Consider the following 5,974-nt stretch of genomic DNA (forward strand, 5'->3'; position numbering starts at 1 on the left):
TTTCACCTATTGTCAGCGGTTAGAAAGCAGTGGGGGGTGGGAGGATGGTGGAAAGAAAGGATCCTCAGCTCAAGTTGATTCTGGTTTAGCACCAACACGTAGGAAACAACCTAGAAGTCAAAGAGATTTCTGTGAAGTGTACTTGTGTTTTGCAGGGCTGCTTTCGAAACATCTGAAAATTTTAGACTATATCCTTTACAGTTCATTAGTGCACAGTAAAATATGCCCCTAACCACTTCCTTTTTGTCTTTTTTTTTTTTTTTAATTAGATGTGGCTTAAAAATAAATCTCTCACATTTCCTTGCAAAAGAGCAGATTGTACAAAGCTTTAAGAGAGCCAGCACTGCTTCCATGCCTCTGTGCAAGAGCTGGGCTCCAGTGATGAGGCTCTTTTCATCTCACAGGGATTTGCTTCCAGAAACCGGTTCAAGGGAGCAGGAGAAGTGCCTGCTTCCCACAGCTACCAGAGTCCATTCAGTGGCTGGTACTGCAGCTTCCCAGAATCATTGAGTATGTGGAAGGGCCTCAGGAGGATCATGAAAGGCCAGTTCCTGGCCCTGCACAGGATGGCCACAAGTTCTGTCACTTGGGAGCTTCATTCTCCCTCTTTGGATATAAAGAGCCCTTACAGGAGTCAGGGCAAAGGCACCCCTCCTAAGTACCACTCCAGGGCTGGTGTGAAAGGAGACAACATCAGGCAGGCAGCAAGAGGCAAGAGCTACTCTTGTCACTCAAACTGTGTGGGTTTGGAGTTCCAGATGTAGCACCAGGAAGATGGATAATTAGAGCACCCCAGAATCTGCTTTAAATTATGAAATCAGCTTAACTTGCCTGCTGGATTTGGAAGGAAGAGAAGACTTCACACACCTTTTTTTTTCATTTGAGTCTACAGTCCCAGCCAGTCAGTGGGATCAGCACAGCTTTTTCCCCTGCCTTATGGAGTTGTGGACCCCCAGCATGTGCTGATAAAGGAGGTTTTAGAAGACAGCCCAAAATGCAGTGCTGTCAGGGTGCAGACCTAGTGGGCTCCTGGTTTTGGCAGCAGCTTCTCCTGCCAGCTGCCCACCAGTGCAGTGTTCTTGTGTTTAAGCACATGGCACACGAGTGGCACCAAATTCAAAAATCCTTCCCTCACTAGGCACCAGCTCAACCCATGGTGTCAGCCCTGGAATGTCTCTTTCATCTTCTTCAGTTGTAAAATCTACAGTATCAGTTCATCATTATAAAAGCCTCATACCACAAAGTCTCTCTGAAGCGTGGTTTGCCCCAGCTATAAACCCCCCACCACCACAATCACAAATAATGTATACTCAAAATGATCAGTTAAAGGCTGGCTCTCCTTTCTGGCTCCTTCACTTTCAGGCAATAACACTTCACCCTTTCAAGCTTTTCTTTGTTAATCTGAGGGAGCTAGAATTTCACTTCGATGTTAGTGAATATTGAGATGAGGTCAGAGAAGTGCAAGTGGCTAACTGGCCCTGGCTTAATGCACAGCTATTCACCAGCTGAACCACGGGCTCATCACCCTCCCACCTGACAGCTCAGCTCAGCTGATGCTGCAGCCACTCTGCACCAGGAGAAGCATGTTACTGTCACAGCCTGGACCCTCTGTCACACTTCCAGAGCTGCCATGTTAAGGGGGAAAGTAAGGAAAGGGTAAGTAACATGAATTTCCCAATTAAAAATCACTGAGTGGTGACACTCAAACTCAGACTTTATTTTCATCTTTAACCCCAAAAAGCCTCTGGGATATGAGCCCTTCTGCACTGGTGTTACTGTATCTCACTGAGGGCAGACCTTGTCAGCCATTTCATCATCTCCTTTTGTCTCACAGGCCCCTGACCTTCCCCTGTGACTGGAAGAAGTCGGAAAATCACGGTCTCTGCTGCCCTGGTACCTGCGGGTAGCATTCAATAACAGGTGCTGCGAGCACAGGGCTGCTCCTGCCCTGACCCTCCTGCCAGAAGACTGTCAGGCAGCTGCTCTGTCTAAACTGTACCCTGCTTAACAGAGGAGAGTGCTTGCCTTTTTTTTCCCCTCCTCCTCCACTTGGAGCTCTTATTTCTCACCTCCCACTGCCACACTTATCAGAGAATATATCCACCTCTAGCTCAACATCCCTTTCCTCTTACTGGAAAGTCACTGATGATGGGGGTGGAGGTGGCAGCTTGTTCTCAGCTCATTAATCTATCACAAACCTCTGCAGCAGGCTAGCTGCCTCCAGCCCTGATTAATTTTCAAGCACAAAGGATGTTTGTATTTGGATATGGATATTGGATATGGATATGCTGAGTAAATGATTCCAAGCTGTGAATTTCATTTCATCACTAATCACAGACATGGGTTGAAATCCTGTGCATGAAGTCGACAAGTGAACTTCAATAGACCTCCATGGCAAGGTGGGACACTGGTCACCCTGCAACAAATAATAATGTAAATTAGTTCAAAAGGCTCCACAGGAAGGGGATATGCAAGAAGAGATCATTCACATCACCCTTATCTTTACTCCTGGTCAGTGGATTCACATAGGAAGGGGATATTTCTTCCTCTAGTAGCTGTGAAACAGAAGCACATCGTTAAGGATCCTCACAGTCCCGACTCAGATAAACCCCAGAGGCTTCTAAACCAGCCCCAAGGTGCTCTTATAACGTCAGTCAGACCTTTCAGCTTTACTGGTAGCTTTGATATCCCTGTGGACAAGGGATGCTTCTCCTCTGGGCACAGAGAAATCTCTGCCTACGCCCAGCAGAAAGATTTCCCATGGGGGTCTCGCCATCCCTCGAAGTGTCACTGCAGGGCTTAGGGCACAGTCTCAGCACTGTTCATTCTCCAGCAGAGGAAATGACTCAGACTCCCTTTCCCAAGGACATAAAGGGTCTCCCCTCCAAACTGGTAGATCAGTCAGGTGCTGAATATGGAGCTCCTCACAGAAATCAGGAGAAGCAAAAAACCCATTTAATTTCTTATTCTTTTTTTCTTAAATGCTAGTGATTGTGTGATAGGGTCTAGATGTTTACGCCCAGCTCTTTTTTCACAAAGACCCCAAATCCCAAAGTCAGACCAGGGAAATCAGTTACAGATTTCAGAAAGTTTCTCTCAGCGCCTCTACTGTGCCCAGGCAGGCTGGAGTGAGAGCTGTTCAGTCCTGCATGAAATCAGCTGGCAGTTCTCAGCCCAGCCCTGTAGTACAGCATCCTCTTGAACAAAGCCCCTATATCATACATAAATCACACAGGAGAGATAGGGGAGAAAGAAAAGGGAGGTGAACAGGTGACAGGGGGAATAGAGAAGAGAGCAGGACACACAATCATGACATGTTACTAGCTCAGCAACGCACATCTGCACTTCACAGCTTGTGGTCTGTGCTCTGGAGCTGCTGAATGGCTTCTCCCAATGCTGTGCCATGATGTGCCACGTCCTTGTCTGGGCATTTTGGGGCCAGGAGGAAACTTTTAGGGAAAAGCTGCTCAGCATTAACTGTGCTCAGCAGGGCAGCGTGGGCAGTGCCTCCCTGAATGAATGATGAATGGCCTCAGCACTGCAATCTCTACAAAAATGCACTTCCCTGAATCTCTCCAGGGCACCTCACTGGCCTCCAGAGCCTAATTCCTGAAATTAGGTAGGGCAGAGGTTTTTGGTTTTCAAACCAGACAATGTGCTGGAGAGTGGCCAGAGGCTGTGGGTACACCGAGCGAGGGTGGGGTAATTTGGGGGGAAGCTTTCTGCCTACAGGGAGAGCAGGATGCGTGAGAGCAGGTCTGCAGCTCTCAGCTGGAGCAAAAATTACCGGCAGATTGTCATCTCGATAGCAAGATTTAGAGCAAGGAGGGCCAGGCCAGGTGAGTCACCCTGCTGCTGCTGCCAGTCCTTGGGGCTGCTGATGCCTGTGATAACCCAGTGAGCACGGAGTGGGGACCCACAGGGAGATTGCCAGGTTAGGTATGGAGCTGGGCACTCTGGAATGTCAGCAGCTGCTGCCTGTGCCCCTTCGCAGCACCAGATGCTGCGGAGGACAGAGCACAGGGCCTGAGACGTGCCAGCTTTTGCCACTCGTTACTCACATGGGCTGCACCCTGAGCACAGTGCAGCCAGTCCTAGCCCAGGAATTGGGTGCTGGAGCAGATTTTGCTCCACTGCAAGCTCCTTCTTTGGGGCACACATGAGGAGCTGAACAGCTCCCAACCCCAACACGGCAACAGCTGAAACTGCCTCACTGAGCTATGGTCGAGCCTCAGGGACTAAAACCCATGGCAAGCCCAGACCAAAGATCTTAAAGAACTAAAGCAGAAGGAAATAAATTCCCCAAAACAAGAAACAGCCTCTCTGGTTGTTTTCAAGAACACCAGGCCCTGGTAAGACAGGAAGGCCTGGGCTCTTCTGTCTTCAGTCATTTGCCACAGGGTATGAATAAGCTCAGATACTTGTGCTTTGCTTCAGAGTTTGCATATCCAGCACCTCACTCATCCCAGCAGATCGTGTCACATCAGGTATAGTTTTGACACTGTGGTCTCTTACCTTCAGTGCAGGTCTAAATAGAACTGGGATGGGCTCCCAAACAGTCCTGCTCATTCTGTTAGCCAGGGATCACATCGCACCAGAGCGTGTGGAGAGGCCCTTGACACCAAAATGTTTTGACAATCAAACTTCCCCAGGCAACTCTAGGCATCGAGCACTGCTGATGCACAGGAAGCCAAAGCAGCTTTGAGCTGTCCAGAGCAACACAGACACAGAGAGCTCAGCAAATCCTTCCTGAGAAGTGGTGTGAACCCTTGGGTTACTGCTGCACACAAAGCCAGCTGTCCTCTGCACACCCAGTACCACCTGTGCTGGTGAGCCTGATGGGAGCCCCAGTCTGGGCCAGCTGAGATTCTGGTGCACACTGGTGCTGCTGACTGCTTGGTTTTCAGGAGCCACATACACCCTACAGAGCACAGGAAAGCCATCACCCTCCACAAGCCCTTCCACATGGCCAGCCCTGCACCCAGCAGCCCATCCCACGGCAGGGAGAAACAGAGATTGCAGGTGCTGCTGAGCAGTCCCTGCAGGCATGAGGCTCCACAGACTCACCACTATAACCAGCAAGGATGGAGAGCTCAGACTCCCTGGCTGACACTACTGCAGCTCCTGCTTAAGAGCAGAGATAGTGGCTGGCCCTGCTTTGCATTGGGGTCTCTCTCCCATGGATGCACTCTAAGTCCAAACACATCATCCTCTTGCTGGGGCTCGCATCTTCCCTTTGCTCCAGGTGGAAATGGTGACTGGATGTGATGAGGCGCTACTTGGCCTGAAAAATCTTTAGATGTTGCAATTTGTTGCTCAGGGGCTGCAGCTGGACTAGATTAGATTACGCTGGGCTAACCAGAGAGATTTTTGCTGGGTTTCTCCAGCACCAAGCTAACCACAAATCATGAAGCAGGAAGAAAAAATGTTCACATCTGAAATGCTTTCTCACCGAGCAAGTCCAATTAACAAAAAGTCCCATGAGGTCAAAAGAAAAGTGAAAAGTAATCATTGGGGTCAGAGGTTACACAGTGCACTGAGTATTGAAATTACTCATCCTGCTGCAGTCCAGCTACAAGATTTCCTGTTTGTTTTGCCCTAATTTTTGGGTGTTTTACAGTGATTGGAATGATAAATTAAACTCTTGCAATAGAAAATAGCTGGTGGTGATGGAGGTGGGATAATTTCATGAGTTAACTGTGACAGAACAGTGGGAGGAACATTATGGTCTTATTTTGGTTTAAATTTGGAGACAAAAGTACAACTCTGTCCTTATTTTATTAAAATGGCTTGTTCAGCTCAAGAACATAGTTTGCATCCCTATTTCCCCTGCTGCACAGTGGAATATGATGCCATGCACTCTGCTTGTCATAGCTCAGATCCTGTCTTACATTTCTGTAATGCCTTGCGTGCTGGAGAGCCTTGGCATGCTTCACAAAGTGCTGTATGCATGGCCAGAATCAGACATGCAGCC

At 48.6% G+C, this 5,974-nt stretch overlaps 1 long non-coding RNA gene across 1 annotated transcript; it reads right to left on the minus strand.

The window, feature by feature from the left end:
* Positions 1-240: 240 nt before the first annotated feature.
* Positions 241-5,246, minus strand: LOC148183602 (uncharacterized). The gene is made up of 3 exons (XR_015773460.1): positions 5,068-5,246; positions 2,495-2,555; positions 241-2,416 (listed from the first exon to the last, which is right to left on the minus strand). It is a non-coding gene; the product is annotated as an uncharacterized LOC148183602 (long non-coding RNA).
* Positions 5,247-5,974: the final 728 nt, after the last annotated feature.

Source organism: Pseudopodoces humilis, chromosome 11, assembly GCF_049639895.1.
Source record: "Pseudopodoces humilis isolate 2021_Gansu_Grassland_sample_001 chromosome 11, ASM4963989v1, whole genome shotgun sequence".
Classification (NCBI taxonomy): Eukaryota; Metazoa; Chordata; class Aves; order Passeriformes; family Paridae; genus Pseudopodoces; species Pseudopodoces humilis.